This window comes from Anser brachyrhynchus, assembly GCF_964034855.1.
Source record: "Anser brachyrhynchus genome assembly, chromosome: 3".
Classification (NCBI taxonomy): Eukaryota; Metazoa; Chordata; class Aves; order Anseriformes; family Anatidae; genus Anser; species Anser brachyrhynchus.
The window spans coordinates 92,915,707-92,932,185 of record NC_137696.1 but is presented as its reverse complement, the minus strand read 5'-3'; the positions used below and the strand labels follow the sequence as shown (position 1 = coordinate 92,932,185).

General features: G+C 39.4%; 1 protein-coding gene across 7 annotated transcripts in view; it reads right to left on the bottom strand.

Annotated features, from left to right (window-relative positions):
• FILIP1 (filamin A interacting protein 1) overlaps positions 1-16,479 on the bottom strand; it is a 130,123-nt gene that overhangs the window by 75,345 nt on the left and 38,299 nt on the right. For 3 of the 7 annotated variants that reach the window (XM_080583765.1, XM_080583763.1, XM_080583767.1), the window contains exon 2: positions 846-986. The exons of the other annotated variants lie outside the window; for them this stretch is intronic. The gene's annotated coding sequence lies outside the window, so the exon portion shown is untranslated. The remainder of the gene's footprint in view (positions 1-845; positions 987-16,479) is intronic. 7 annotated transcript variants of the gene reach the window in all.

The window sequence follows — 16,479 nt, the reverse complement described above, 5'->3', positions numbered from 1 at the left end:
AACTATATAAATTTAAGATAGAAACTTAGTTATGCCAAGTTAATGGAAATTAGCATTATGAATGACAATTTAAAGAGGATTATAAGATGTATTGCAGGTTTCAACCCACTAAAAATAGAAAAGCTATACAAGCCACAAAAATTGCACAATGTACAATTTTCAGTTCCAGGAAGATTGTGTTTGCAATCCTTGACTACAAATGGAGCTGCTTTCTGATTGTTAAGATAGATCTTCTGGGGCCGTAATTAATATACACAATCCCGAACTTTCCAAATGAGTCAGACATTTCAAAATATGATACGATACTGGGCTTAAAGTTCTGAGATTTTTAGAAAACTAGTCAGTGGTTACCTTCCAGGTTTTGATCTGGGTTCTCAATTTCAAGGTACATTCCAGCACCACAAGACATTTTAAAACTGGAAATAAGAGTATAGTATAACCCATATAATTCTAGCAACAGGGCTTTTAAAAGATAAGCAAAATCCCAAACAATATTGAGGCATCCGATGTGGTCATTAGAGTCTGTGGTGCCTGCTGAAGGGTTCATCCTTACACTAATTCCTTAACTCAGGATGCTTATTATGAACTAAAAAATATGCTAAAAGATTTCAGGGAAAATATTGTACATTCAGGATGTCCTTGGTAACCCTCAACAATTCCTGAGGGCTCTGACAGCCCTGCAATTCCAATGAGCCTTTGAAAGGCAGCAGATGACACAAGTTATTTTGTTCACCTCCTGGAGCTGACATCTGCAGGAAACTCAAGAGTTGCTTTCCAGCCATGCTATTGCAACTGCAACTCCTAAATGTTGTGTTGGCCAGGCAGCCCGTGGTGTGCAGCAGTACCTGTATTGAGGGATGCTTCCAGAGCAGGGGCTTCGCTAGAATCTAGGTCCGGAGGGGGTAGGAGGGGGTCGAGGATGGAGCTGTCCCTGTGCCATCGCTCTGCTGCTCCCACCTGGGGCTGACTGGGGTCCCTGCTGCTCCCTGGAGAAAAGATAAAGCTCAGGGGCTGACAAAAAAATGACAAAACAGAGAAGCAGTATCTTATGCTTGCTCAGCCCCCTGGCCACCAGGCCAGCTGGAAAACACAGGTTGCCAGATTTAAAATGGCTTGAAAATGTATATATATATATATTTAATTTAAAGATTCCCTCTGACTTTATCTAGGTGTCTCAACAGCCAGAGCGCATAATTCAGAATATACCAGGTGATGCACTTGAAGATATGATACAGAAATACCAATCCCGGCAGTAAAACCTTGCACTCCTGCTGCTTCCCCCTGAGTTGGTGCCACAAGTTGCAGCTTTTTGCTCTAACTTAGCAATCAATACCAAGTAAAACTCTCCTTCCAAAAGAGAGTAACTGTAACAAGTGAAATAAAAAAATGGTAGTTAATATGCTGGGTTCCTCACTGAGTAGACTAGCTCTGCAGAATATATAGAGTGCAATGCAATGCAATGATGAAACAACCGCAGAGAAGTAAGCTCTCCTGCTTGTGCCATCCAGTAATCACACTGCACAGAGTCCACAGACTCCCATGTCTGACTCCCTTGGCTGGCCAAGCTGGGCAATCAGCAGCACAGCAGGAGCTGCAGACCAGTTTCTTGCACAGCCTGCAAGGCAAATAAAGCTGGGGCAATGGTGACAACTCCAACAATCATGGAAGTATGGAATTAGAGCAGATACTGAGAGACCGACTGCTATTTAAATCATTTATATAATTCTCCTAATAGCAATGCAGACATATGGGGGGATTAACACTTAAGGAATAAAGCAGGACCACTATAGTGTCTAAGCTTAAAGCAGCTAAAGCAGTGTATGACACATTTCCCCATTATTTCTCAACAAACTGTATGTGAATTCTTGCAAAATAGTAAATATCAGCTTGGCATTTACAGATGGCTTTTGTCCCTGCTCTGCATTGACAGAACATGATTAACTGGATTATGAGCAATGTAAGCATAGACACAGTAAAGATGTCTTAACCAGATGTAATGACAATTAAACTGGTGCAAACCCTTTAAATTAAACTTGACTTTATAGATTATTTCATTGACAAATATTTAAATTTTCTTGAAAAATTGTTTTGGAAACGTCAGTCTTGAACAGCAAGTTCTAGAACAAAGTAGAGCATTTATTTATTTAGTAATTTATTTATCACACAAAACATTTGCTACAAGCAAAAGGACTGGGGTTATCTCACTGTTATACCTACAAGCTCTGAATCGCATTTGACATGGCAGTTTACAAACGGCAATTTGGAGATAATTTGTATGAGGAACATGGGATTTACAGAAATTAATTTTTTGCCCTACAAAAAGATTGTCCTTCAGAAGAGTCAGTGAAAGTTTAACTAATTTGAAAAACAAAGCAGCAAGATTATTGTCTTTAAAAGTTAGCATGCAACTATTTAGAGCTGATAAAAGAAAGTGAGCCATGTACTCATAATGAAGAGCCTAAATTTCAGTGCGATTCACAAAGTATAAGAAATAAAGAACAGTTTTGTGTCAACTAGCTCATGTTAATCTATTAAAATTAAAAAAAAAAAAAAAAAAGTGGACCAAGGCATAATGGGCTAAATTCTGACTTCATATTTGAAGAGTCTTGACTCTTCTGAGTTTACAAAATCACTCCAGATTTTCATCAGCTTAAATGATTTTAAAACCTGATATACTCAATGCAAAATAGTGGCTTGGTGCATGGTTTTCAAAAAAACTTGCTCACAGGAGATTTGGTTTAAAACCATGCCCTTAAGAGTAATTTGCTTCCACAATATATAGTTTTAAAGTCATCTAAGTGCAGTAGCTACTCCTAAATCTTCCCAAGAGGAGACATTGCCATAGACTCCTAAAGCCACTCAGCCAGGATCATGTCCTGGTGGCTTTTGAAGGTCCCCAAGGAGGAAGACTCCACAACCTCTGTGGGCAACCTGTGCCAGTGCTCCAACACCTGCACAGTAAAGAAGTGCTTCCTGATGTTCAGGAAGGATTTCACCAACGTTGATCATACAACCACACCAAAACCACTCCTAATCACCCACTGGGCTAACCAAAGCAGCAGCTTTGCTTGCAGACTTTGCCCCCTGGCATCTCTCACCCACCAGGGCTATGAAAACATCCCACCCTTTCACAGCAGGATGCCTCTTGGGTTCCTCTGTCCCCCGTTTTTCCATGCCCGTTGCTGAGGGTGTTGATCCCATGCACCAACTGTATAAGCGCATGATATCAAAATATGAGGTGTGTAAACATCACAATTTAACTGAATAAATGTAAATTGGTTATTTTTTGTTTGTTACTCTCTACGTAGTGATGTGAAGCTACAGATTCTCTATAAGTCTGTTTTGGAGAAACTCTGCCTCAGCTGTCCCCTTTCACATATACATATCCCTTTCTCCCTGGTGGGGAGAAACCATGGACTGGGGTACCAAATTAAGCAGGAGGAAAGATGAAATCTTCTTTGGCGTTTTGACCACGATACTCTAATGACAGCTTTGATGAAACTTCCCTTCTTACCACTGCCTGCTCAATCATATTGGTGGTATTTTGCATCATATGGACACGTGTACAAATTCTGTGGCTTTATTTTACCCTGTTACTGCTAGAAATGCTTTCGACAACTGGCACTCTATGTAATTTATCGTCAGGGCCCCAAGGGCCCAGGATCCCAGTCAGCCCTGGGGCTGTCACCCCCTGCCCCAGTGAGGCTGCAGCAGGGCCGGATGCAGCTCCCCACAGCCCAGCCATGCTCAGCCATGGGCCCCACTGAGCCAGGCCCACCCACGGGTCCACGGCCTGTCCCCGACCCCAGGGAGGTGCCAGGAGCCCACCATTCCCAGCCCCTGGCCACCTGTGCAGTGCCCTGACATATATTTTCTTCAGCATGTATTGAATTGCTCCTAACCACGGATGGGAATCCCCTTTGCTCTCACTTAAGAAATAGCTTGTGTTTTTAAGAGCATTTCATTTTCACTGATATTTGTGTGCCTGGGTACCAGCTAAAAGTAGTGCTTCTCTTTTCCTACAGTGTATCATGAAATTCCTTTTTTTTTTTTTTTCTTTAGAGGACAGAGAAAAGCTAAAAGGAAATTAGTGTGTTAATTCCTTAAAAAAGAAGGATTTCAGTACAAAAAAAAATCCCTCTCATCTCCAAACTAAGATGCATCCTACACACCAGTGACTCCCCAAGCTGTGGGACAGCAGGCTCAGCACAACTAGGAAAAAGTTTCTGTACAAAGCTACCCATTAGACTTGATGAAACTGTTGGTTCAGTAAGGATTAAAAAACAAACAAACAAACAAACAAACAAAAAACAACGGATAGCTGTCACAGCCTTAACAGCTGGGAGTCATGAGTTTCCTGAAGATTTCCAAGAAGCTATCACACAAGAAGCCAGGGGATACTGGATGTGATCAAATATCCTTTTCTCTACCATCCTGGGAGGTGGTGGGATCAGTTGTCCCCACAGTCTCTCTGCTTTACAGTGCCTGTCCTCAACAAGGACCCCACTCTGCAGCACTCACTCCAAGGAACCAGCCGAACTCTTCCATTGAAATTTCTTAAAGACATCATATGAATACAACTGTGGCTTTTCCAGGAAAGATTTATCACGTTTTATATAGCATTCACAGGAATTTTCTCAGTTATTGTGAAACAATCTTTGAAAATCTCAGACCCCTTTCTTCTGTGATTGCTGTCACAAGTCTAATCAACTGCATACTGAGCTGGCTGAAACTCTCAACCAAATCATGATTTTCATTGATTTCCCAGCTTTTGATTAAACCCTAAAACATTTTATACTGCAATTTCAATCAACTGCTTAGATAAAAGCATTCTTTCTAATAAAGATCCCCTTAGAAGATTTCAAAACCTTTACTCAATCTCCTAAATATTTGGCACTGCACATCCTTGCAAGCCTGAAATTATTACTCTGTTTGCTATAGCTTCTTTTATTACACTATTATACAAGACTGTTGTACTTTGTCATTTGTAGCACATTACCTCAGACTTGTTCAGGTACAAAGATGGACTTCTAGGGTGACTGGGGAAGAGGGAACCTATCATATGAGAAGAGATAATGAAGAGCTTGACTTGTTTAGCTTAGCAAAATAAGGGCTGTTAAGCGATCCAGTTGCTGTCTATAAATATATCAGGGAGGAAAACATCAGGGAGATGGAAGAGCCATTTAAACTACATGACAGTGTTGGCAAGGGAACCCAACAGCACAGATTGGCCAGAATTTATTCTGTGCTAGAAGGTAGAAACAGGTTCTCACCTGGAGCACTAAGATTTGGGAACAATTTTCCAGTTGCAGTAACAGCAGCAAAAATCCTAACGACACTTACAGTGAAACCTGATAAACTTATGAAGGGGATTTATAAAGTGTGATTTCTACAATATTAGGAGAATAAATTTGATGATCCATTATACCCTTTCTAGTCCCATGTTCCTATATAAAGCTGTACTATATAATACAGATTCTGTAACCTTCTAGCATGCACACTTCAGAACAAGATATTACAACATATTGTATATGCTTTAAGCTATTTAAAACAACAAAAACAAAACACCAAATACACAAAAACAAAACCCCCAAAATAGTTCAGTTTAGTAAATGTACTTGTTTAGGGTAGTGGAAAAACTTAAATAATTTTGTCTCCCAAAATGACAATAAATTCAATAGAATCTAAGTGTTTTACAAGATAAACATCTTTTACATGCAGTTCTACATCACTGAAATTCCTAAGATTATTGATAATTAGTTTTATTTGCCCTCCAGCACTATTTAAGGTTTATTACAAATTTCATACAATATTTTATCCATGACTTTAAAACCTTTGTATCTGAACTTCAAGTGTTATTTCTGGTATTCTGCTCTAAGCTATAAATTAATTAAGGACAAGTACATTTTTGTGCTAATGCATTTTATGTTGGAGGGTTTCCAAAAGATATAGCCAAAGGAACAGAATTATGATTGTTTCTCATTTACTTTGGTCATAGCATGGGTTGTACATGTGAGAGGAAAGACATTTTGTAAAAAGAGAGCTGTCTGTTGTCTGTTTTGGGAGAAACTGTACAGAACTTCAGTTTTCTCATGCTTACAAGATAGCTTATGCTGAGCTTGAAGCAAAAAGCCGTGAACTTCTACAAAGCAGAAAACTTCTTTTTAGGGAAAAAAAAAAAAAAAGGAAAAAAGTTTGGAAAAAGTCTACTTTTGACAAAGCCAGTAGCATTTTTACATAAAATCAATCATTTACAAAAGGTATTTTTTCTCAATGCACAGACACACATCCACCTTGAATGGAACAAAATTACTGCTGCAATGCAGCTATGTGTATGTTCGCTTTCCTGCCACTCCTTGACAAAACTTTTACAGGAATTACCAGCATGCTATCTTGATATAAAGTATATTATCACAGTGAAGGCAAATTTTATTATGAAGATGCCCAAAACATAAGATTTTGTTTATCTTAGTCTCACTCACCCTAATCCCACCTAAAGTGGGTTTGTTATTACCAGTTCATTCATCAAGTAAAGTTAAAAATCTCTCACCAGTTTCTTGTGAAAATGCTAGTTTCAGCTCTTCAGATTCAGCATGATATGCTCAGAAAGAAAGGATCCAGTAGAATGGAAAACATCTCTCCACTGTCATCAGTTAATGGACGGTTTAGGACTTGCATTATTGACTTCTAACATCTTTCCCTGTCTTATATAAAAATTCTTTTGAAAGCACACTAAGCTTCTGGCTTTAATCAAGCACTCTGAAAAACAAGCACCCGTTTATGTATGTGTTTGTCTACATAGCTTTGCATGTTGTTCTGGTTGTTGTTGTTCTAATTTTGTTGCCTTTTGCTTTTACCACATGTATGTTCACTCATGCATTGTGAAGGAGCATCCATCCATCTTCAGCCTCCCCTTATTCAATATCCTCCCTTCATGACTCCTTTATACCTTTTTCTCTCAACAAAGCAATCCCAGTTTCACTTTTAATGCTGACAATGCTAGTGACCTTCATCGTAGCATCTGTTTCTATTCTCATTATATATTTATAAGGATACAATCAGAAAGGATATGCATTTTTCAAGTTCCCCATTTACCTCAGCATTGTACGTCATGTATATACATCTCAACAATCTAATTTCCTCTTTGAACTGCTACTTTTACCTCAAGGAAAAGTAGTCCTTGATTTGAACAGAAACTGTCCGTGTGCTCCAAACACTTTCCGAAACAAACTTGTCATGAATAAATGGAAACTGATGAGCTTTCAGCAGGCTGATGTTCTTGAACATTTTTTTATACATAGGGGAAAATGGCCTCACCAGTTTTAAGAGAAAACTTGATGCATTTGCAGAAGAGATGTTATGTGCTGAATTTATATTTTCTTACTGTGGTTTCTGAATTTACATATCTGCAATTCAAAACTTTTTCTTTTTCAAAATGTATTCCTTTGATTTTTTTTTCCATCAGACTGCTAATTCTTATTTTCTTCCTCTCACATAATAAGTAACATAAATCACTGTCACCTAACAATTTAAAGCAATGTCCAATCTCTTTTCTACTTTTCCACTACTTTATCACAAATACACTAATGTAGTTCTAAAACAGTAACATGTTGACTTATGCTAATCGTTAGCTGAAAATTTATAGATTTTTCTTAGAGTCTTGTAAAAAAAAAAAAGATGGTTAGTCATTTTCTACTTTTCTTTCTCAATGACTAATATGCATTTTACTGTGTAAATAGGCCGATTTCCCTAATCCATAAACTAAATAATTTCCATGTCCAATAAAACTGGATTGATTCAGAGAAGATAACTTAAGCATGGCTGCTACACTTAGCAAAAGCTGATTAAAACAGCATTTCAACATGCCTGTGTGATGATGGGCCAGGCTGGTAGTAAACAGAAGTCCGTATTTTCTCATGACTTCTCTGTTGTTTCTGTGGAATGAATTAGTGGTTGTGGTGGAACTCCTAAAAGACACAAATTCACATAACAAAAGCACCGGAGTGTCTTGGCACACAGACCCTACACGGAGCTGCTGAACACTGACAAGGCAAAGGTCATGAACTAATTTCATAAGACAGTCAATGAAGAGATGTCAGGGCCCTAAGAGGTGTTGAAGAAAATCCTAGTAGGCCACATTATTTCACTGAGGTTTGTTTATCAGATATAAAAGATGGCTTCACTAAGGAATCTCCAGCACTACAGCCTTTAAGTCCAATTTATGGCTAGTTTAAGCACAGTAGAACCTCCCTAGGGACTGCCGTTGTCTCTAATCCTCTGAAATATTGGAGGTAAACACTCTAGGGGTGATAAAAAAGTTTAGAGTACTAATTCTAGATCTTGACCCCATGGGAAGAATTCACGTGCAGGCTTTTTATTCATCAGGAAACCTGTTCTCAACAATCCCACTGGTATCTGATCATTTCTGTGCATCGCAAGGGCCTCGGCCTTCACACTTGCTCATCCAGCACTCAGCAGAGCTCAGTCTATGTCTGGGTAGGAGGCCAGGAGGGCATGTAACTGACACCTTTCCAACTGATAGAGTCCTAGCAGAAAATTAATGCATGCTCCTGTCGCTTCCTGGCACCTGCTCGCTTTGGCTGGTTATTTTTAGTTTATACAAGCTTTCAGAAACTCTCTGCAGATGAACAAAATGAGGTGGTTCTTCTCATGCTGAACAGCAGATCTGAAGAGCTCCTTGCCTCTGGATTCAGAAGGTTTCATGGCTTGGAGGGAGACTGGAGAAATACTTGGGAGAAATACTCACTTATTGTTGCTGTCAGATAAACCACATCAGCTTCAAGTTGAAAATATCTGGAGGCAGCAAGTGCTCAGAATAAGTTTTGTATCCCTGCCCTGTACTTGCTCTCCCTGGCTATCTGCTTTCGGCCATCAGTCTGTGTGTTTGCTTCTTTGTTTGTTTGTTTTTCCAGGGCAGAGCACAAATGCAGTACCCGGCTGCCGCAAATTATGCTGTGGAGTTCCTTCAAGTTCACTGAATTGCAGGGGTTGGCCAAAAGAGAGTGCAAGGCTTAAACGTTACCTTGGGAAAATTTGTCAGTGGCTTACTGCTAATTTAGCAAACTTCTCTGTTTTCATCTGATTGCTTATGACAGGATGCGGAGCTAAATCTGAACGACTTGATGCTCAGCTCTTTTAAATTACTATGGCTTGGCTGGGACCCTTGAAAGCAGGCTCATTTATCCCGCTGCAGTATTGACATGAAAAACATTGTTTTCCCACCAAGGATGCTTTCACTGAATTCTTTTGAAAGTACATGTTATGTTTGCTTCGTTGTCCGAATGCAAAAGACTTCTACTTTTAGAATAAAAACTATCATTCATACTCTGCAACTATACAAGCTAATTGTATCCTCAGCTGAGGTACAAAAAAAATCATATCTCCTGGCAGGTGCTCTGGAACTGGCTCACGTTAGCCTTAAACCACAAGAATTTGTTGTCATTACTGGGCAGTTCAAATGAGAAAGCTGTTCTCGCAAAACAGTATTTAATGGGCCTGAAAATAAGAACAGAGCAGCAGGGAACTGCAAAACATTATCTCAAAAGCAGTTGCCTCACCCTTCAATTAAATCCAAAATCAACTCTTCCCATGGACAGAAAGAAGGGTAGAGAAAGTTGTTTGTCACTGCAAATGAGTTGCATGCCACGGCTCAGATGTCACAGCACTCTTTTCAGTAATAACTTTAAGCTTTCAGTAATGCCTTTAAGCACCTAAAAATTAAAGGTGAGTATCTTGAACAGCAAGGATCTTCATAACATGTATATTCAGACAATTATATTTATTTATGCAACATTTGCTTCTCAGAAACTTTTCAGCTGCATTAGTGCTGGAGTTGTTGGTTTTAAACAATTTGTATACAAATTTTTATTATGCCAGAAAGACTACTTAAGATAAAAGTAGTGGAAACATAGGGCACATTTTCCAAGTTACAATTTAACAGTGTATTGAATTGCTTCAGAATAGTCTAATATCTGAAATCATTAGCAACGTTCATGGTGTATGTCACAGCTAAAATTCCACATAAGCATATTTTTAAAATTATGTCTTCTTTCACTTTGCAGTTTTGTTCAAAAATGCCATTCTCATGGCAGAGTTGGTAAATTATGCATCACTCAAAGCTCTGCAAAGAATACAGCCTCTGCTCTGCTTTATGTCAGATGATTTCATCAGCTCTTGGAGAAGGATCTTGAACAAGGATGTTGGCAGATAAAAGCCCTTTTGCTTTGATTTAGAATTGTGATCTCTAATGTTAAGAAAATGTGCATTGTACGTGGGGCATTGGAAACATTCAAGTAAAGGGGTGGTGTTTTTGACTTCGTGTGATCACTTCAGGACAGAGTTGCCTCTGAGGTTCTGCTTCACAAAAGGGAACAACTCCTGGGGCTCTAAGGCACTGACTCTGTCCTCTCATGGGGGAGAAGGGCAAGGGATTCAGCCGGCATCAAATCCCTGTGAGGTACTGCACACCCCAATGCTCTAGTCCTGCATGTAACAATACAGAAAGCTTCGCAGAGCGTGACATTGCCACTACCTAAAGCTTTGTGCTCACTTCTGATGAAGCCAAGAGTACAAACCGGTTACTTGAGTTTCTGGTTGGCTTGTTGGCTGTTTCCAGTTTAGCCTTTGATGTATCAAGGAATTATTATTGTTCTCTTCTCTGACAGAGCTTAGAATTGCTTGTATGAGTTTTTTATGGTACTCATTGAACTGCAGTTCAATAAAAGTCAGTCCTCCAAAACTACATATGGTTAAAATAAGCATTTCTGCAGACATTTTTTCCCTGCTTACATTTCCTGTTGAAAAGAGGTAAAGCCAGTCCTGAGAAATTCTGTGCACAACTGTGCCTGTAGCTGTAAGCGCTGTTTGTCCATGAAGAACTAAGAAGACCCAATGGAGTGTTATTAGCTTTGTCTCATCTGACTAAAGTATCATCTGCTATGCTCATTAACAATAGCTCAGGTGGAAACATTTGTCCCCAAGCTGTATTAATTTTTTTTAAAGCTCATCTAATGAAAGGAGGACAAGGAAACAGACATTCAAAGCAGAACAGCAGAAAGCAAACAAAGGTGCATTCAGAGGAGATAATAAAATAATGCCTAAACCAACTCAAAAAAAAAAAAAGGTTTTAAACACGTCACAAAATTTTTTCCAATGTTAGAATTTTCCAGTGTTGGATGTTCAAAATATTCTTGGAAAGCAGTCATTCTATCTGTGATCTCAGAGAAGTCTGATTCAATAATAATAAAATATTTCTTTATAATGCAGAAAAGGTTTCATGTGATTGTTCAGACAATCCCAGGCATCCGATGTGCTCAGATGAGTATGACATGAGGATTATGTCTAAACTAGCAGGATAAACAGTGCCAGGGCTCGGGTAAAATGCTGGCACAGCCCAACCAGCGGTCGTCCTGGAAGGGTTCTGGAACTGGCCCTGGCTGGGGACCAGCCTTGCTGGGGGCTGGCAGACTGGACATAGCCAACCTGCTCTGAAGGCTAAGGAGGTTTGAGGACTAGGTATGACCACGGAGTGACAATTGCACTCAGGGTCAGAGAACTGGCACTGGCATTGTCTAATTTCCTGATAACAGACATAGCCAAAGTGTCATCCATAAATTCTTAACAGTTTCTGTATGGCCATTACCACATTGCTTTCAAACAAAGATACAGCTGTGACAAGTGGAAACGCATATTGTTGCTCTACAAAACCACAACAGAACTGCAAAGCCCTGTTTTTTGAGAGGGGGGCAAGCAAATGAGAAGTGCTCAGACAGATGGTACAGTCAGATGGAATGAATTCCTGAGGGGGAGCACAGCAGAGAGAAGTAGAACAGTGAGCATGGCAAAATATGGGAATAGCAGCTGCCATAGCTGCTCCTACACAAGTAAAACAGGCTGAGCAAATCACCTCGGGAGCATGCCCCGTGCCCAAATCCAAAGTGGAGAACTGAGAAGACAGCCTTGCAGGGAAGTGTGGTGCCATGCAGATGGGTGATGCTGGGCTCTGAGCTGCTGCAGCTGTTGGAGAGGGAACGGAGAAGAGCACTTCTAGAGCTCATAGCTGGCAGGTCAGTCAAGGTGGACACTGAGACCCGGAGGGATATCCAGCTTGGTGGGCAGTGGTGAGTGCCAAAGAGAGCAATGACAAAGCTCTGACCACAGAGAGACATGAACCGAGATAATGTTGATTCTGAATGAGTCAGTTGAAGGCCCAAATAAATTGCCAATAGAAGCATATTTGTACAGTGTTTCCATCCCATGGCAAAGGTGGTGGATGATACCTATCACTAACAAAGAGCTCCTGACTGACAGGTACAAAATCTTAAACAACATTTTGTCACAATACTACTCCTCTCCACTCTCCCTTCCCAGTGGCACGGGTAATCATGCCATCCACACTTTTTTATTTTTTTTCCCCACTGTGTCACAAGCTGTGCTGAGGAAGAATTGTTGAAACAGAACGAACAAGGTCCATCACCTCAGTTCCTGCACTGTGGCTTCAGCGGTGGGAAGGGCACTGCTTAGCCCCATACCCCTGAGATGGGTGTGTTTTCTGGGAACGGTATGTGCACAGGGCAGCTGCAACAGGTGAGGTGTGAGCAACTGGACTGGCATCAGCATACACGGGCTATTCTGAGAATTCAGCTACCAATCGCTACCAGGTGACCTTCGTGAAATGTTTTTTTTTCAGTGGCTCTTAGCCTGGCATAATTTTCGCAGGGATGGCAAGAGTCAGTTCTTGCCATTGAGCAGTACCCCAGCTGAACCTCAGTAGATTGCTCTGGAACACGGAGACATTAAAACTTCAGCAAAATGGTTGTGGGATTGTTTTAACATGGGCAAACAACATTTTTTTTTCTCATCTCATTCTTGGAAATGCTTGAAGCATTTTAGTTGGAACTTCCAAAAACAATTCAGACTCAGCCAGACGTCCAGCCTGAACAACTGAAGTTTGGCAAAGTTGTAAGCAACTGTGTTTCATACAATACTAGATATTTTAATGAAAATTGTCAGGCAAACTTAGATAGACGTCTTGCTATAAGTTTGCTCTGTAGTATTTCTGCTCTTCTGTGTCCCAGCTTAACATCATTGCAAGTCAATTGGCATACATGGCTTTTAATATAGCTTAATATCTGCTCACATTTATACTTCATATTTTTATCTCTTGCTAATTCAGAGCTGATTACCTATATTTTGCTAGCATTATGACAAAACAGAGACTAACAGAAATCCTTTAAATGCCTCTGTTAACAGAGTTTCAGATTATTTTCTAGGTCAGAGAAATCTGTGTAAGCCTCACAGAAGTATTTGGATGGAACATCCTGATTTTCCCAGATTTCCCATGACTTTAAGGAAGGACTCGCACAGAAAATTTAAGATAAAGCAACTGAAGCAGTTCACTTAGATCAACTAATTCTCTTGCTAGAATTAAACAGATGAGATTGAGAATGTATCTAGTTGTGTTCATAAGACTGCCTATCAACAAATGCATTCCCTTCCGTGTTCAAAAAAACAACAACAAAAAAACCTTTTAAAAGATGCTAAAATAAAGACACAGCTTTTGTTAACACAGTTCATATTTTACAAATATTTTCATTTGTAAATGAAACAGAAGCAGTGTATGTTCTCACATTCACTATCATATTCTCAGTGGATTACGTGATTTCTTAGAGTGTACATGAAAAAAGGACAGGGTTTGAAGATTGGTGAGCTGACACAGACAGTACATTTTCAGATGCCCTTAGAAATGTCCAAATATTCCTTATAACAATTTCAGCCAAGCTTACTAAGTTTTTTCCTTTATTTGATCTGCAAATGACCTATTTTGGCAGCATTCTGAAAATATATAAAAAAACAACATAACATCTGCAATTTATGTTTTCCTGCCTGTAATGCTCTATGACAGCATTTTTAAGATGAACCTATCTGACACTCTGCCAGATTTCTCTGCGATGTCCTTGGGAATTCTGACCTATTAAACTACAATGAAGCTTTAATGCAAGCTGTTTAAGAAAGGCTTTCTTTCCATAAAATAAATAAATAAATAAATAAATAAATAAATGTTTTGGTTTTAGGAGTTGCATAGATGCAACACTACTCTTCAGTTAGAGTCTGAAAGATTCTGCTGGACTGAGCGAACTGCATGAAAAAATGCTAAAGTTTTACCACCCTTGATAAGCCTGTGGAAAAAAAGAATTCTACCAAAGAAGAGATTTAGAATAAATCAAAACTAAAACACAACAGTACATGCTCTAGGTATTTCTTAGACTGTCACAGGCTACATAATCTACTATCACCACTGGATTCACAGTGGCTCAGGAAACCTAGGTTTTATTGCTTTGTTGATAGCACGATGACACTGTATTATCTATTTGTACTGGTAGATATATTTTTTTTCAGTGATAACTTGTGCTTTCTTCTTATATCTATGGAGAGAAATGGGAATACGAAGTTAATCTCCAAATTTTCTAGTGTCAAGTCCCGTGGCCTAGAGAAAAGCCAGAGCACCTGCACGAGGATTCCCACTGCAGGGGGACTGGGAGCAGAATAGCCTGAGTAGATGCTGCAGCTGAAATTATGCTGGGTGATATCTTCTAGTAAACAACTCATCCCACCTAAAACCATGGTTTTGAGTACTCTGAAGGAGATTCGGGTTAAATTCACTATGTAATTTCAGAGAAAAGAAATGAAAACGTGGTGTATGAACTGGAGAAACAGTTCCTTTTGCTATGTCTGATCTTTTTTTCCCACACTAAAGTCACAAGAAGCCAGAGGTACTATCAGAGTGAGGCTGAAAAATGGTAAGAAAATGTTTTGTGTCCTCTTCTTTCACTAGTCCCTATTCCCTTTCAAGGCCAAGTACTGTTTAAAGTTCTTACTATACAGAAAGAAACTGTTGTTCAAATTGTCCACATGATTCAAACCAGGTATTTGACGTGACTGAGTGTTGGGTCGCATGGAGTAAGGAAAACTCTATGACGTTGCATTTAACTTTGAGTCTCCCCAAGTGTCTGCTCTTGCTCCAGTAAATACTTAAGTATTTCATATAAAGTAGAAAAATATTCTATGCAGAGAATGAAGCAGTCATCCCAGAATAACTCACATTTAAAGTATTTTCCTGGGAGGTGGAGGACTGTGATTTAATCCCTATCTCATAGTAAGTATCCTAACCTTTTCCTTTGTGGGTTGCTTTGTGTTTTTTTTTCATGGTTCCAAACTCCCACTTGCCTTCCTGTTCTTTAAATTTTGCTAGAGGAGCCCCATAAGAAAAACAGTATTTTGCTGTCTGGTAAAATATTTAAAGCAAACAAAAACTAATGTGCCTCACTGCAAATCCTGAAAAAATATAGCAAAGCATTTATTTATTTTTATTTTTAGGTTCAACCATTAATCCAAAAAGTACAAAGATATACATAGACTTAATCATAATTAATTTTCCTGGGAATCCTTTAAAGGACTAACTGAACAGTATCTCCCTCCCACCATTCTGTCTGGGTTTCTCTCTTGCTGTCTGCTTCTCAAACCTATCCTCTACTTTCTTCTTCCCCTCTCTTACATCTTTGGAGGCTCAAGGGCAGAACTGGGAGCTCTGCAACAAGTATATTTTTTATTTTTTATTTTTTATTTTTTTTGTCTAGGAGGAAAGGTCTTATATTTGTGAAAAGTTCATTTTGTGTGCATCACAGTACTACTGAGTGATTACTACCCAAAAACTTTTATGAACCGAGAAATCAAAGTTTGTTTTTTAGCAGATTATGCATTAAGATGGAGAAAATATGTTTTGTATTAACAATGGTAATGAATATAAAAAACTACCTCGATAATATATATATATCGCAACAACTAATGTATGGCAACAAATAACAATTGACATATTGCATGTCTATGTACGCATTATTATTTTTATTCCCAGATCCAGGAGCATATTTTCTTAGAGTGTGGGAGGGGAGATGAAACAAGGGAAAGACGAGGAGCTGTTGCTGCACCATCAGCAATCGTGGTATGGCTCATGCACTCCCTCAGAACATGGCCTGGCTGCTGCCATAATGCTCACCCAGGCTGGAGCTGTGCCTGCCCCGAGGCTGGGAAATCCTCTCACACTTTGACTACATGAACACCAAGATGTTCTCCCTTGGCTAGAAAACTCCTGTCTCCTCTGGTATTTCATAAAAATAAAACTCTTAACTGCAGCCTTTTAGGGACTGACTGTGTTGTAAAACACTGGCTACTTTATTCCTGTGTCCCCTTCTCGCTGAACTCACTCAGGTTCTCCGGTCTTTGCACCTTGCTCCCTGAACCTATTTTTCAGTGTGTTACCATCTATCTATATGTGCCCCATTACAAACGAGTGATATGACTAATTTCATAGTCACACAGTTGTGCTGCGATGCAGGTAAAGCCATGAGGAAGCCAGCATTTTCAGCCTAAGTAAGGGAGCCTTCAGATAGCGTTGATGTTGGG